The following is an 18,010-nucleotide window of genomic DNA, read 5'->3' on the forward strand; positions in this document are numbered from 1 at the left end:
TCCGGATCAAAACTGGAAATATTAAAGGAGGAATTCTGCAAAAGTGCCTGTATCTCACATATGGACAATGTAGTGAAATTACTCCAACCTGAATATTCTTCCAAATCAGGGATAGTAGGGGTATTTAATTTTTTAGATGTAGCCAATCCAAAACATGTTGTTTGGGAAATAGTCGAATTTAAAAACAACATGTGATTTGGGATGAGACATGCACGATGCAAAGCCTCAGTGCCTTGTACCTGCCAATCTTTGGTACCCCAAACCGATTTAAGGTCAATAACATCCTTCCATAACTCATAGCCATCCACAGATAACCTTTCTAGAAAGGACTTTGAATACAACAATTTTGTGTCAGTCAGTCTAACTTTTGGCATTGATTTCTGTTTCACCTTGAAGTAAAACGACTCAGGATTTGATTGATTAAAATCTGTAAAGTAAGAGTATTTTCCCAAAAAAGTACTTGAGCTCCCCTGTAAAGGAGCAGGGCAATGTTCCCACTGAGTGTAATTCACAGGAACCCGCCTGGAACTTGTCTTGTGCAAGAAATGATTTCCATAATGTTGGTAACAAAATAAATCACCATAATTGACAGAATCTAAATACAAATCCTCATCATCAAAGGCCGCATAATATTTCAAATCAGAGAACAATGCTTCTACTGCCTGAAGATCCCAATCATCAGAACGAATATTTTGCTTAATCACATCTCCCATGTTTACTCTAAGCACATTAGGAACATTAATAACTTCTGTGGGGCCATGTATCTGAAACCTAACCGCATCCCACACAATCCCATCAAGGACAGGCCAAGCAGTAATTTGTACTGAATGTAAGTCTCTCTTTAGTCTGTGTGCTGAATGCGAGGAGGAGTGAGGGGCCAATGTTCCATTAAGGTACCGAATTCCTGTTCTTTCTTTCACATAATGGCCATCAATCAGGCGGAAAAAATAAAACACAAAACCAATTGACATAAAAAGATAAAACGAAAATAGTATCAGCCAAACGTATGTCCAAGGCGGAATTAAAAAATGTTTTTTAAACAACGTGGCATATTTTGCAATAGTTGATGGTTTCTTTGAAAGTTCCGAAACTGAGTCAAAAGAGAATCTGGACTGGTTAGCCAAACGTGCATGTAAATCGGACATGGATAAATCAGCAGGATCTGCATAGGTCACCTCATCAATGTTAGTAACAGGAATAGTATTTAATAAAGGACTTGATATGGCAGGCATCTCGAGGGACACCTCCTGATCTGCACCGGATGTAATAGCCAGCACAGAGTGCCTCACCATGGAAGGACAGGATACAGCCGGTGTCATGCTATGAAGAATCGGCCACCCTGTGTGTCTTGACATTGTCAATAGAAATAAATCTGTTTTCTTTACGACCTGGAAGTGGTGGTAAAATGACTGTTCTTGTGCCCTTCACTCCAAGGACCCGAACTGGCGCTCGATATGAGGGACCAAATTCCTTTTTGTTATCGATCTTCTCTCGAACCAGTTCTCCAACTTGGGGTAGCCAGCCAACTACCGGGATCTGCAACGCATCATCCGACGTGGAGGGCAAGTGTTCCTTTGCAAGACTGTCTCTGGTCTTTTGTAGATCCTGTAAAACATTGCAATGTTCATCTACGTCAAAGGCCGCGGCCTGGGCCTGGCAGTCTGCACCATCAAGGTCAGGGACGTACATCTTGATACCAAAGAGCATTTCGTATGGGGTCCGCCCACCCAGAGACCTTCTAGGGAGATTATTAAGCGCACGCTGCACGCCATAGAGGTGGGTCAGCCAGTTTCTACCAGTGCCTATAACTCGGGCTGTCAAAGATTGCTTTAAGTCGCGGTTCATTCTTTCTACCACAGAATTGCCCTCAGGCCTGTAGGGGCTTGAAAACTTCACCTGTACTCCCAACGAAACCATAGCATCCTTATACGCCTTAGAGGCGAAAGCCGGACCCTGGTCCGAATGGAAAGCACCACAAGCAAAGATTCCCACAAAGACACGCAAATCCTTAATGACAGTCCGTGAATCAGCGCTGCGATGCGGCCATAACCACACAAAGCGTGTGCATGAGTCAACTGCTACTAAGATGTATTTATACGCAGTATCAGAAGAGAAAGGACCGCAGTGATCCAAATAAACACAACCAAGCGGTTTATTAGAAATGTACAACTTTGTCTGAGGCGGACGCGCAGCAGTAGAAGGCTTAATCTGCTGACAAATGTCACACATAAGGACATAATCGCGCGTCTGTTTGTACAGTCCCCGCCACCAGAACCTCTGTTGTAGCTGTGATACAGTGGCTGAGACGCCCGCATGCGCAGACGCCACACCTTCATGAGCCGCTGTAATCAGAGAAGCTCTGCGATCCGAGTTGGGAATCAGACGCTCTCCAACTTCAGGAATTTTCACATAAGGAACCTTATCGGGACTTAAGTGGTATGTGTATTTCGAAGGGAACCCCGCAGGATATTTACCTCCCTTCGCCGTGGCAGCAACAGCCGCCAAGATGTCGTCATCTATTTTGCTCTTGGACCTCGTGACTGCTGCAACTAAGTATTTTGATACCGCAGACTTCGCTGCCTCATCAGCAAGCGAATTGCCAACAGCGTGGACTCCCACGCGCTGGTGGCCGAGAGTATGAATCACAAACACGAGCGGCAGCTTTTCTTTAAGTTCCGCCACTCGGACCCAGATCATTTTATGTTTTATTGTGCTACCTTTGGAATCACGAAAATCATTCTGAATCCAAAAGAACAAGTTCTCATTGTAAGACTGGACACAGTAGTAAGAATCACTTACGATTAAAGTTGTCACACTAGGATCTGCGTACTCCAATGCGAGCATAAGAGCACGGAGCTCTGCTAATTGTGCGGTGCAGTCTCCAAGTGTCTGCGTGTGCACGACACTGGACTTGAACTCATCGTTCACCATTGCACCGACCACAATGGCGCAAGCGGAAACGTAGGCATGTTTAGAGCCGTGCGCAACCTGCGCCGAACCATCCGTGTAAATGATACAGTGGAAATCCTCCAACGGCCGCATTGCTAAAGGAGCAGGATGAACAAATTCATACTGTAAATACTCCTGTGACCGTAAAGCGGCGTCAAAAATAAACGTGACATCCTGAGATGTCAAGGATGTAGCCCACTGAATCCACCGAGGGTGCAAAGCTTTAGAATTCGGTACACTGGCTTTCGTGACCGCCTCCAATGCAGGACACGGGGTAACAACCAACATGCGCTTTCCCTGCGACAGGGCACGTTCTTTAAGAATTGCCATCTGCACAGCCGTTAACACTTTCTCCACAGTGGAAAAACGCAGTTCAGCCGAAGTGTACAAGTGTGACTTGTAAGCAATAGGTACAGTATCCCCCTCATTAAAAGTCAGGTACGTGAAACCCACCGTCCCAGGGATTATTCTTATCACCAGGTTGGTCTGGTTATCACGGGTCTGTAAGTAGTCAGAAGTGAGCAAATCAGCTTGCAAAGACTGCAGAATGGCTGAATGCTCAGGCAGCCAGCATGATTTGGAAAAAGATGGTTGTACCAAGGCATATAAAGGCTTGATACGCTGGGCATATTCCGGAATGTATGTCCTCCCGAAATTTAAAAAAACCCAGTAAAGACTGTAATTTTTTCAGTGTTGTCGGAGAGCGCAACTGCGCGCACTTCTCCAGGAAGTGAGGAGCCAATCCCTTTCCTTCATGGTTAAGTTCATAACCTAGAAACAACACTGTGTACTCCGCAATGTGTGATTTTGCAAAGTTAAACTTGTAACCCATGTCTGCAAAGTTACAAATTATGCTGTTTACTCGACACAGATGCACCCAAAGCTCGTCGTCTGTGAGATAAATGTCATCCACATACGAACATGCAACTGGATCGAAACTCTCCAAAAGAGAGACAATGCGGGCGGAAAACACTCCAGGACTATTTTTATATCCCATTGGGAGTCGATTAAACTTTTTTTGTACGCCGCCGCATGTAAAACTGGTCCATTGGGAACTTAGACCATCTAATCTATGTGCATAAAAACCATTGGAAATGTCAAGCGTGGTTTTAAACCGTTTACGCTCAAGACTATTCACTAGGGCAGAGCCGTGAGTATTCTGTACCGCACAGTTACGGCAATGCGAGTTCAAATGCCGGTAATCCAAAACTAGACGATATGAGCCGTCCGGCTTGTTAACAGTAAAAAGGGGATTATTCATTGGTGACACACACGTTTCAATTACACCTTGATATTCCAATTGTTCAAGGATAGCCGCGACCGAAGCTTTAGCTTCACGCCGTATGGGGTACTGGGGTTGTGGCTGAGGCTGTGACCGTAATGGAATCTCATGGCTAGGGGACAATTTATCCCAGCCACACTGATTTCGGTACACAGCCGGCGCAAGCGCCAGAGCCCACTCTTCTGCAAAATGCAGCGCTTCCACTCTCGGTACAGTGTGCGCGAAACTGGGGAGGATTACCTCCTCCCCTCGCGGAGCTGCGAGAACAAAAGGTGGGGGCCAGTCAGCCTCCGAAAGCAAAATGTCATACGTATCTGAAAGATTTTCCCAAAATACCCCTTTTACAGTTCGCTGCATGTCACCTTCAATTAACAGGACAATTTCAAAAAGTCTTTCAGGGGGAGCAACATGTGTATCAGCTGTTTCGATTACAACATAAGTGTCAGTCGCTGTCACCTTCAACAGTGGACGGAGGGCCTCTCTCACTATGGTAATCTCCGCCGCGCTGTCCAGCAAGGTCAGAGCCCACGTCAGATTCCGAAGCCGCGTTCTCACTATCTGGGGCATATCGATGCGCCGTTAAGGCAGCGACTTTCTTCTTGGCAAACTGCGGTCTCTTTGGCGTAGAGTCGTCCCGCTTGTCCCCTTCACTTCGCGTGCGGGGCTGGCCACGTCCTTGCTGACCACCCCTGCCCCTGCCGCCCCCTCCACCACCGGTTGACGGAGCCGATGAGTCCTGAAAGGAACGAGGAGAGCGTTGGTCAGTTGCCTGATATCTGTCAGGCGATTTAATCGTAGCGCGATCGCGCAATTCATAAACTCGCTCAGACTGCGCAGGTTGCGAAGGTGCCGGACTAGAGACCTGTGTCTGTTGTTGCTGTTGCTTACCCCTATTCTGCTTTTTTGGCCAAGTTTGTTTTTTGGACTTGGGCTGTCCACCTGTTTCCGAAGACTGCCCCTGGGGTTGCTTCTTTTCTTTTTCAAGAAAAACCTTCGCACCCCTTGAATTGCGGCCAACCGTTTTATAAGCCGCCACAATAATTTTTGCCAGCTGACGGGGTTTCTCGGCATCGGGTACTAACGCCAGACCATTGGCCACCTGAAAGTTCATTGCATCCCCTTTTACATTGGCAAGGATAATACCGCAAACTGTCTCAAATGAACCGTTCAGGCGCATACCCAACTCAACCGCCGACTCAGGTCCGTGATCATCCTGAACACGCTTGAGGATCGCAGACAGGTTCGAAACTGACGGTGTGCCAAAGCACCTCGAGTAAACCGCTGCAAAAGTCTTACCCCATGTCTCACAGTCAGCAAGGTCCGGGGCTATTTCCTTCGGTAAACTAAGCGTAAGAATCCGGTGTTTTTCACTCGGAGTCGTATTAGGAAACACAGCCTCTAACTGGTCGAATTTCTCGGCAAGCCAGTAAGGAAATTCATCCGTACTATCTGGCTTCCTGCCCATAACGGAATTCACCAAGACAGGACTGATTTTCAAACCAGCCTGTTCTGCTCGAAGCTGCGCACCTGCGGGGGCTGCGCCTTGAATATTACGACTAATGTAATGAACAAGCGCCCTAATCACGCCAACCGAGACCTCATGAAGACGCCTCAGGTCACCCACGTTACAAGTGGCGCGATTAGGATGAGGAGTAAATCCACCCAAGGCGGGCCAATTTGTGCCCGGAATGGACAAAGGACCTAACCTCGAAGCGTTCAAAGAATGGGGTAGGGCGCCACCAAACCAAACACCGTGCTGCCAAGCGTCAATAGGTACCTCCAGTGCCCTGTACGGAGCGTAAACCGCCGGTACATCCGTGGCAGTGTATGAATGGAAGACACCTGAATTAGCGTCCACACCCGGAAATGTCACCCAGGAATAAAACAATTCATACGGGTACGCATGTTCCGCACTCACCACTAGAACTACAGCTAAGCCTTCCGCAGGCACATTATATGTCCGCAAATGGTCGCGAACCGCGACACGGCTATGCTGCGCTATGTCCACGGCCATATCAGCACAGGAAGTGAAAAAAGACAAAGAACAGTTTGTAGCACAACTGGGTAGTAATTCAAAGAAACCGTTTTAGAAGAATTCAAGCTTGAAAATACCTATCATATCAATAGGTAGGTTTTTCCGACACCACCGTTTTCCGGAAACGGGAATGAAGGTGTCAAGGTCTGAATGATATACTACTCGAGTGTCATGAAATACGGCCAACCAATCCGTTGGGCGCCATGTAGCAGGGTTTCCGTTCTCCCACAGAACTGTGCATAGAGATCTAGAACCTTAGTGAGTTAGGATGATCCAAAAACTCATCTCAGTGTCAGAAATCTCGTTACCTAGCTAGCTACAGTGTCTCATGGATCATTATGGAATGATACATGTATTAGACAAACCAGAACATGATCTTTAGAATACCTCAGGAGTCGTGGAACACATGAACACTCTTTCGTTATATAATCATTTCAAACCAAAACTGAGAGTCAAAGAACACAAGTGCAAGTTTGAAATATTTAATATTCAATGCAAAGTTCTCAAACGCAGTATCTTGTATAATACCAAATTGCAGATTATAAAAATCAGAGTCAGCAGCATAGTCACTAATCCATAGTAAGCAAAAGGTGCTAGCATGTTATAATGCAGTTTCTATAGAAATCTATATCACCTATATTTTGCGCACCCTATCTAGCATATTATATTATATCTAAGAAGGTCTCATTCGGGCTTTAGCAGGGCGACCCCATACCTCTCAATGTCAATAGGAGCTGTTCACATCAGCAGCTACCAGCTCTCTTCATGCGCAGCACCAAGTGTCTGCGTTCATTCCGTGTAACTCTATCTTAAACCCGCGTAGAGCCCAAAATGTTGGCATCAACATTATTTGTGTTATGTCTAATGTCTAATGTGGTGCGAGGATCAGACTTCCCAGCAACCTTGTGTTAGGTTAATCTTAGAGTGTGCAGCTCTCAGTGTGCAGACAGTTGTACCAAGTGTACAAGGCAAAGCTGATAGCATAGGAATAACATATTATTCTCAAATAAAACACCTCACCACTTCTAGGCTGAAAGCTACAACAACAAGTACGTGTCGTGTGCAAAACTGAAGCCTGAAGGCAAAACGGCTGTTGAAACATGTAATACACTCATGCTAACTTAACGCAATATATGTAATGAAGTATCCATATGACAACTTCACAGCTGTATGTGTAGCCCTGTGTCAGACATTTTCAACCTCTACTTGCGTGTATACCACACAATGTTATAGCATTTCTATTACAGTAAGCAAGGTATATGTGTCAAACAGGACACATACCAGATTGGAAATGAATGTTGGGCTATCCCATGTCATGACTCTTAATGAATATTATACCTACTTTCTATGCAGCAGACCAAGGTTACACTCTGATGCTGTGGGTCATGTCTCCTGTGAAGAACCCACAAACAGAAGCCCAGCGGACCTACAACCATGCCCTATGCCGCAGAAGGTTCATCATTGATCAGACATTTGGAGTATTAAAATCCTAGAGCCTTGAAATATCTGGGGGTAGGTTGCTCTACTCACCACCTATGGTGTGTAAAATTATTTTGGTCGGCCGCATTTTGCACAATATATGTGTCAGGGCAAATGTGCTGTGGGCAGATGAAAATGGGGATCAGGAAATGCTGGAGGATGAGGAGGAGGAAGATAAAGAGCCTCAGCAACCTGGACCATCAGCAGCCGCAACCCGGCAGAGGGACCACATCATTAATGATTTCTTTTCAGAACCGTTTATCTCTCTCATTCCATTTATTGACCAGTGTCATTAAATTGTCTGCAATTTCTTTCCAGCTGTGCTCATGTTTGTGAAATCTTGGTCCTTAAAATCGAATCCATGTAAAACCTTGGATTTCTGAATGACAATTTTGTAGTCCTGAGCCAATTCAATCTCTTGTGCCACTCTAGCTCAATGGGTAATATCTTTTCAGAGAAACAATAGAACCTCCTTCTGGTAGGTGTCTAATTTTGATGGACTAAGAATTAACAGAATAATTTCTTCAAATTCTACCTTTAGCCTACTTACGTCTAATAAATTTCCCTTTCTTGGAATTGTAACTGGACCTGAACCTGATACTGAATTTAAATCATATTTGGATTGGAAGCTGAAACTGAAAAGGTCCCTGCACTCTGATGATTCTTTGGGGTACTATATCCTTCATTCCACTCACTGAATTCCTCAGGAGTAAATCCTGATTGTTCTCTGGTAGTATTTAAAATCATATCTCCATTGGTCACATTTCTAATAGTTCTAGGTTGCACATTTAATTCACATGTATCAGGAGATGTACTTCCTCTTGATGCAATCATTTCAGGAAGATGTTAACTCATCTCAGGAGGTCCACTCATTCCATGGTGAATAGAAAGGTGGAACCCCCTGAATCGTTCTATTAAGCAGGTCAAATTGTGTCTTATTTTGAATAGAACCTGTACTCTTAGTACACGAATAGTAGTACTTTGAGTTGGGACCATAGGTGTCCGCAGCACAGATGTTGTCAGTTCTAGTGGATTACTATGTGCAATATTAATTTCAGCATGTATAGTCAAATTGTGTTTGAATTCCAATAACGCATAGTATAAAACCACACATTCAATCAAAGAATCTCAAGAAGAATGGTTTAAGCATTATATATTCCCACTCCCAATGAAGAAAGGAGTATTGTTAAAAGGAGAAAAAACCTCATTCAGGAAAGTGTCAAAGGGCCAAGTTAAAGTCCTCTAGGGAAATGTCCATGAACATAGGGAAAAAACAAAAATTGGTAAAGTTCAGATTTAGTATCTCACTGAATCTATTCAAAAGAGTTCAGTAAGAACGTTTATTGAAAAAGATAAATCAGAGCATTGAGTTCAGGTTGTCGGCAAGGAGAGGCGTCCAAATTGATCAACAAATAGAGCAGCAGCTGAAAAAGTATTCCAAGTCATTTTAGCAAAAAGAGCCAAAAAAGTAAGAGAACTCTTCGATCTGCGTCTCCAATCTAATCCTCATCCTCCACACACACACACCTCCTTTGGGGACATCATCTTTATTGCACAGATGATGTAGTTGTGACATCAGCGATCGGACCACTGTGGTCTGTCCATTATGCGGTCATCTTCCATTTGTCAAGTAACATTTGCAACTACAGCATTGTTTCCCAAACAAGCCATGAGAAACCACAGTCTTTGCCATACTCACAGGTTAGTTACAAAAAGAAAAATGTATTCATAGCTCCTTCATGTGTACAGTGCAAGGATCGGTTCCAAATAATTCACACACACAAAGGAATAAAGCTTCATTCATAGTCAAATTGTTACATTAGACAGTAACAGTTACAGCAACGTGTGAAAGAAACATGTCAAGGTTCATTTTACTAGGCCATTAAATATTGCAGCCTAAGCAAGAACATGTCAATGCATTGAAATCATCTTCTTTTAGTTAAAAAACTTGCTAATACCTATTAAAATCATAAGAAAGTAGATCAAAAATTTCAAATTAAGAAATAATATTAGAATTGTCAGTAAATATGTTATACAAAAATGAACTATCCTAAATATGGCCAACTCAATTGAATTTCAAAAATATCAACATGTGAACTAATTCTAAAAATCATTAAAACAAATCCTTCTCATTAATATATGTTCTCAATGATGTTGGATTCTTATACTTTCAACCATGCAACCCTTATCAACATTGATTTGCGCCAATGTCGAATTTGTGAAAACACTGTGCAATTGAAATCAATAGAAATGCTAAACTCCTCATTAGTCTTCATTACCTCTTGTTATTATCATTATTTGATTAATCCTACTGTTTCTATCTAATCAAGCACACTTTTACAGTACTGATAATTACATTTTCTCTGTTTCTGTGATGTTTTTCGTCAATGTGTGTAAGGTATATGTTATTATTTCAGGTCAAATCTAGTGTATATGTTGTGGAAAAAATAATTGATATCTATGCGGTTACCCTATCTAAACTTAACTTCAGAGAGACAAGAGCCATACTATACTGAGAGTTAAATGGGGGTGGGGAAACCATCATGGGTAGAGAAACTTGTGTGATATACAGAAAATGGGCCAATTTCTACCAGAGTGAAAAATAGTGAAAACAGATTCTCTGCGCTATTCTCACAATTGCACAAGTACTGGTGTGTACAATATTCTTTGGGTTACACCCTCATTTAATGTAAATAATGCTAATATTGCTTTTTGTAGTCTTCTAAAATATACTTTGCTCCTTACTAAATCAAATAATCATTGACATCCCCATAAGTCCTTCTTTGTGCAATTATTGTGCACTATTGATATATTTGTCCATGAATATTACCTGTTGAGACATTGTTGTATGCTATGAAACTTTATAAAAGGGTTATTTTCAGAATTGTAATTTAAAATCCGACTTCACAATAAATTAGGATTTTAAATTAGGCTTCCAGAGGCACCAAACATGAATTAGTTATCTCTTCCCATTTGGAAATTACACTTATAAAATGTAATAAAGCAATTCCAATGTTATCCCGTGGGAGAGATAGGACTTGGAGTGGTGAAAAATAAATGTAAGGGTTTTTTACTACCATGACATGTAAAACTTAAAAGTACATGTCCTACTTATTAAATACATCATACCCTGCCCTCTGGGCTGTCCGGAGCCTACCTTACGCATGACATACATGTATTAAAAAGAAAGGTTTGGGGCATGGGAAAAGATTTAGCCTGCCAGGTCGAAATTGCAGTCTAAACTGTACACACAGGCTCGGTAATGGCAGGCCTGAGACATGTTAAAGGGCTACTTAGGAGTGTGGTACAATTAGTGCTGCAGACCCAGTAGTCGTGTTTAATTTAAAGGCCCTGGGCACATGTAAAGCCACTGTATTTAGGACTTACAAGTAAATTAAATATGCAAGTTGGATATGAGCCAATATTACCATGTTTTGAGCAGAGAGCACAAGCATTTTAGCACTGGTTAGCAGTTTCTAAAGTCAGAAAAACAAAATTTGCCAAAAGTGTAGGGCAAAGGCAAAAGATTTAGAGATGACCCTGCAAGAAGGGGCAGGTCCAACAAATGGGGTTACACCAGTAAAATCTGTGCCAGACATGACTCTCTTATAGTTATAAATTGCAGTTTTACAACAGTAGCTCCCCAGGCCGAATCTCTGGAATACTTTTGAATTCCAAAGCAAAACCATGCTCACACATTCAAAATATGGTTAACTTTACACAATACAATCCCTTGCTAAATACCATAGAAATCTGTCATATTTAGATCAAAACTTACCAGACAGCACAGCTGTTTGGTTGCAAACAGACTTTTTAGGGACATTCTGAAAGCTTTTGGGGGATGCATTCCACCCATTGCTTACCATTGGCTTTGTGGGTTGGATCTCAAATGTGCTTGCTTTCTCTTTGCTGGCTTTATTTGTTTTCGGCTGCCCAGCATGTCTTTGTCCCTCCAGGTGAGAGTTGCCTGTTGACCATTTCTTTGACTCACTCGTTATATTCTTCCAAGTCAGCTCACTTTCTGTAAACAGACCTTTAAATTTTGTTCTTGTCTTGTCACATTTGCTGTGCATTCAAAGAAAATTGCTGGGTACTGGGAGTGGGAAAGGAAAGGTTTTTTTTCTAGCACACAACATAATTTAAATGTCTGTAAATGAACTCTGCAAATATTTCAGAATTAGGAAAGCACAAATGCAGCTATACCTTTGCAATTCTGAAGTGAGGTGGAAACAAATCTTATAATATGATTAAAGGGTCCCGCTTCGCACCAGAGCCTGCCGCCACACCGGAGCTGCTTTCCGCCCCTGGAGGGGCAAAACACCGAGGGTCCTGCTGACCGGACCTTGTGGGGGATACGGAGCATGCTGCACGGACTCCATTGCCCAGGAGTCCGTGCGTTGCAACATCGCGCGGAGGTTCGCCCCCTTCTCCCCCCCGGCGTTATCTGACAACTTCCGCCTCACGCAGCGCAGGACGCGCGTGGGACAAGCCGGGCTAAGCCTGGGCAAAGCGCGGGCCATCTGTGGCCATCCGGGGCAGGAGGAAGCAGGGCAGGTCCACGCCATATACATCTCCATCGTCCCACCATCTTGCAAGGTACTGTACTAACTTGGATAATTAAAATGGGGAAGAGGAAATGTATGGAGGGTGTTACAGACGGTATAAGCACAAGTACCCGGGTGAAAAGGAGAAAATCCAAGAAGGCTACTAAAGCACCAAAACACGCGGGAGAGAACTGTGTCATGTCACGCATAGAAGAACTCATAGAAGACTGTAGCCTTATTCTCACATCTAAGCCACCACTAAAGAATATCGCGAATGAGACCAATGGGGAAGACCTAAATTACTTGTTGCAGAAAAATGGTAAACGGGGTGTGACTGTTGTCCCTGGGATGTTTTTGAAGAAAAAGAATAATTGTAATACTGATGAATGCACAGGTGATGCCTCAAACGAAGGGACAACCACAGTAGACATAGAGCCAGAATGTTCTTCCCCTTGTCCACTTGATCCAATTGTATTGTGTTCTAATAGGTATTTACCTCTCATTGATATTGATTGCTCTAACAAGGAGACAGGAGACCCATTGAGTGAATTTACTCCAGCTGATGTTTGCCAAGGACAGGGATTGAAAGCAAACTCGCATATACCCACTTCTGGAACTGGGAATGACATTACCGAGCTATGTAGCCTTGTGTACCACTTATGTAGCTTTATTCATTGTATGCAAGATAAAGTTGACATCTTTTTTTTGTGTTCAAATCATTTTAAATCATTAAACAGAAAGCAAATGTACAGGCTTTGATGCGATACAGTCATGTGGGTACATTACGATAACCAATGAGTGAAAAAGAACATAAGAAGAATATGAAAATATGAAAGTATGAAAATAGCAAAATAAGAAAATAGCAAAATAAGAAAACAAACTAAAAATAAGAGAGATCAGATCAACAACGTCATCATTGATTAGCATTTGACAGTCATACATTTGATATTGATATTTGAGATATGGGTTTATAAGTAAAGTGTTAAATGATTGGTCATGGGATCATTGCCGAGCTACAACAAAGCAATAACACAATACAACAAGTTGACATCTTAACATCTAAAGTTCACATGGTAATCACTAATGCGAACATTTGCCCAAATTGTAACCCTGATAAAGAATACTTGAGCCCTGGTACTGTCGATAAACAAAAGGCAATAACTCCGCACCCAGCATTGCAGCAACCTAAGAGTAGCACCCAGACCAAAGTATATTCGTCTCACACCAAAGTGGGAAAAGGTCTAGAAGTGCCAGCAAACTCCTTGCCTGTGAAAATCCTTCAACCTAAACCTTTCGACAGAGCAGAACATAATGGGTACACAAAATCCAACGCTAGGCCTATCAATATCCCTAATGCTACCAGGCATACCCCCAAAAACTGGGCGGCCAGATGTGCTTCCCTGCCTCGAACCACATCCCCTGATCTATCTAAATATACATGGTGAATGTCCCAAAATTAAGCCCAGACACGGTCACAGAAGCAATAGATTCCCTGACAAACAAGGCTATCCATTGGATTAGACACACTAGAGGATGCCGTTCAGTGATAAGGGAAGATATCCTCAGGGCTACCAGACTTTTGCACCCAGGACACAGAGCTGACTGTATTGAACTTACATTTAAAAATGCAAAAGTGGCACAAAACCTGACACTATTAGAGTTCAGGTCTTGCTCCCCTGACCACTCATCTATCCAAATTAGATCTTCACCCCCCAACAGTGGCTAAAGGAAATGGGAACCCAATCACAGGGGCTAGGCGTGGGTGGGTCATCCCTGGATTGCAATGACTGACTAATGTCAGATGACACTATCCCCAAACACCGTCCTGATGCACCAATAACCATCGTAACTGCAACACAAGGCCCCCCTTCAGGGACACCCAGTGTAATACAAGACCCAGGGGCGCATAGTGGGGAGGGTAGTCCCCTAAATTCGAACCCTGAGGTAAGCTTAGTGACAGATTTTGACGCATTCGGTTCCATCATGTCATGGAACATTGCAGGGCTGAGTGGGCCTTGTTTGTCAGTCAGTTTACCATCTGCATATTTCAAGAAACGAGGCTCCTTGATCCACACCACTTTCCAGGATTTCTAAACTTTAGTGTCGCCGCTGAAAAAAGCGACAGAGGACGACCCTCTGGGGGACTAACCATTTGGGTTAAGCAGGATTCAGGGATTACCGTAAAGGAGCTTGTCTCTAATCACAAGGATATACAGATTGTGTCCCTTACACATAATCGTGCCAAACCTCTAGACATCTATAATGTGTATGCCAGAAGCACAGGGGGGCCGAAGTCTGATACCCTCGCTGTCCTTGATGGCCTCAGTGGCAAATTCTCAGCACACTCACGATTGATTGCCGCAGGTGATTTTAACGTAAATTTCGAACCTTTATCGGGTGGCGATTCTTTCCTTGAAGATGATCAAGATAGCCAGTGGGCGGTTCCAAAGCTAGAATTGGACCCAGTGAAAAGGTGGACTGATCTGGTGATCCAGATTAACTCTACCTGTCTGAACAAAGGACTAAGGGCGGCTAACGGTAGAACTCCGAAAGATAGGGTGGGTGCTGTCACATTCAAGAGCGGTAACAGAGAAAGTAGAATCGATTATATTTTAGGCCATCTAGAGTTGTGGCACCACTTGGAGGATTTGATGGTTGTCGACCGCCTAGAAAGTGACCACAACCCCCTATGTATGATCTTTTCCTATTGGGAAGTCCCAGCGATAATAGAGGATCCAAGTAAAGGAAATTCCCAAGCCATCCTCTTGGCAAACGATATGCGCCACCTGAAGTGGGCCAAAGTTGCCCAGAGTCAGGCAAACATTGATTATATTTTAAAGAATTTGCAGAAAGCTACAAGGGAATTGAGTGCCTGCACCAACGCCAAACCTTTCACCCCAGGGAGAGAAAGCGCAAATAAGGTGCATGAAACCTTCTTTTCACAAATAAAAGGTCTATTTGTCAAACCTAACAAGCCCAACCAAATTATGACCGCTAAATCTCCGAGGTGGTATAATAAAGAATGTAGAAAGGCACGGCTGGATCGAGGGCAGGCCATTAAAAATGGATCCAGTGCCAGTGTTCTTACAGCCAGGAGCACGAACAAAACCATTATTCAAAAATCTAAACGCGCTTGGGATGTAAAAAAATGGGAGGAGCTTAAGGAGACCAGTTCTTTTAAGAATTCTAAGCGATTTTGGGACCTGCTGAAATGGGGTTGCGAAGGCCGCCCTGAAAAACCCCAAAATTGGGTAGCACAGGATGACTGGGTAACTCACTTTAGGCCGCAATACGCCAAAGGGCTGGAACTACCTACAGAACAGAGAGAAGGGATCGTATATACCCCCTGTACGGAAGACCTGTTTTCAATTATGGATGTCCAACAAGCATTGGACTCTATTGACCCTGGAAGGGCGCCAGGCATAGATTTTGTCCCGGCCGACATCTTCCTAGACAACAGAGAGCTCTGGGGGAACTATATACTATTACTGACAAATATGATAGCCAGCGGAACCCCAATACCCGAATCCTGGAATGGGGCGGAAATAATACCTGTTTTTAAAAAGGGCGACAAATCGCTCCCAGGAAATTATCGCCCGATCAGTCTAATTGATACCATCCAGAAGATTTATGGTAGACTGATATTAAATAAAGTCCACGAATGGGAGCGTGAGAAGAGCATTTTGTCCCACCTCCAAGCAGGATTCAGAACCTGCATAAGCACAGTCGATCAAGTCTTACACTTTGCTATGCTCTATTGGAAGGTTGTTCAACTGGAGGGAGGCAGCCTGTATGCTGCCTTCATTGATTTGAGGGCAGCCTTTGATCTTGTACCGTGGCCAAACCTTTGGTTTGTTTTGAATGACATGGGCATGCCCCCAACTCTTCTCTCCTTGATCACCAAACTACACGAGCACAACTACGCCCAGATAAGATGGGGCCCCCCTGGGCATGTTACAAACCAGTTTCCGGTAGAGAGAGGAGTGCGCCAAGGTTGTATGCTAGCGCCCACCCTCTTCTCCCTCTACATTAATAATGTAGCAAAGATCTTGATAGAGGCAAACGTTGACGCTCCAATTCTAGCAGGCGCCAAAATACCAATTTTGATGTTTGCAGACGACTGTCTCATTATTTCCAAGACCCCAAGCGGTTTGCAAAAAGCTCTTGGGATCTTCAAAACATATTGTACTGACCACGGCCTGGAAATCAATGTCTCAAAGTCGAAATTCATGTCTTTTAACCAACACAAGTCATTTAGAGGGAAGATATTGATGAATAACCTACCCCTGGAGCAAGTAAAATCGTTCTCATACCTAGGTGTTACCATCCAGCATGACCTCCGATGGAATGAACAGACTGACTTAGCCACCCTCAAGCACAGGTAAATCACAGGGGCACTGATTCGTGAACACGCCAGGTCCCTGACAAAACCGATGGCCCCTGCAATCATGGTCTATAATGCAAAGGCTGTGAGCGCAGCACTTCACGGGGTCGAGATCTGGGGACACGGGAACCTAAGCAAGCTAACTGTCTCTGGAAATAGGTTCCTACGTAACCTTGTCATGCTGCCACATAGTACCCCCATGGGCCCGGTTCTTCAGGACCTCGGCATGAAACCAATCGAGGTCATTGCAAACCTCCGCCCAGCATTATACTGGAGGCGAATATGGACAACGCCGGAACTGAAAATATTCGCCAAGGGACTTCTGGACATTATTAAAAGTGATGCCTTCCACCAGATAAAATGGCTCACCGGAATTAGAGCGGTTCTCAGTGAGCTAGGTCTGATGGAGATCTGGGAAGACCCAACTAATGCTATATTTCCTTTGAAAAGGCAATTAAGGGATTGCACTGGTAGATGATACTCTCTAAACTCTTTAGGACTATTCCTCCACTTTCACTAACGGGGGTCTTTATGGAGTTTAAAGATGAGACCCATTTCGAAACATTCTGGGACGACATAACAAAGCCATTGGATTGAAAGCTCTATTTCCAACTGAGACTTGGTAGCATCCCTGTTAGAGCTTTCACATCCAGATGGTCTAATGGTGGGAACATCTCTTGCCCATCTTGCCCAGATCCCAAAGAAACAGTTAACCATCTACTCTTTGCGTGTCCGGCTTACTTTGCCCAGCGCAGAGCCTGGCTGCGACCCATTGCCAAACTGCTGGGCACTCAGAGTGGATTTGTGGCTGCCAGAATCATCTGTACTAACCCAAGCCCTGTAATATACATAGCTGTGGCGAAATTTTTAGGATGGGCCTGGATTATTAGAAACAAAAATGTAAAGGGATAGGCTCTTGATAATGTACTTTCAATCTGAATACTTGATGTATTTTAATATGATGATTTTTAATTAACACTGCAATGAAATTCGAATTGTAAAAACCCCTTTTAACATTTTTGTGTAAATCTTAATTCTATTTTTATATATATGATACATTTTTATCTGTAATGCTTTTATGACAATGTTGAATAAAGCGTTTTTTATCAAAGCAACTCATTGCACTAGGTGATGCCATTTCCACATATTGTCATTTGTGCTCTGTATAGTTTTATCATTAAAACTGTATGTCCAAATGTAATGGTCATTTCAGTTGAAAATGTTTAGTCTGTAATTGCAGTGTGCCATCACACCATGCATACTCCAATTTAAGCTTTATGTCACTCTATCCCACAAAACTCCACTCCATGCCATTCCACTCTATGCCACTGCACTCT

The sequence above is a fragment of the Lissotriton vulgaris genome, chromosome 8, assembly GCF_964263255.1.
Source record: "Lissotriton vulgaris chromosome 8, aLisVul1.2, whole genome shotgun sequence".
In the NCBI taxonomy this organism is placed as follows: domain Eukaryota; kingdom Metazoa; phylum Chordata; class Amphibia; order Caudata; family Salamandridae; genus Lissotriton; species Lissotriton vulgaris.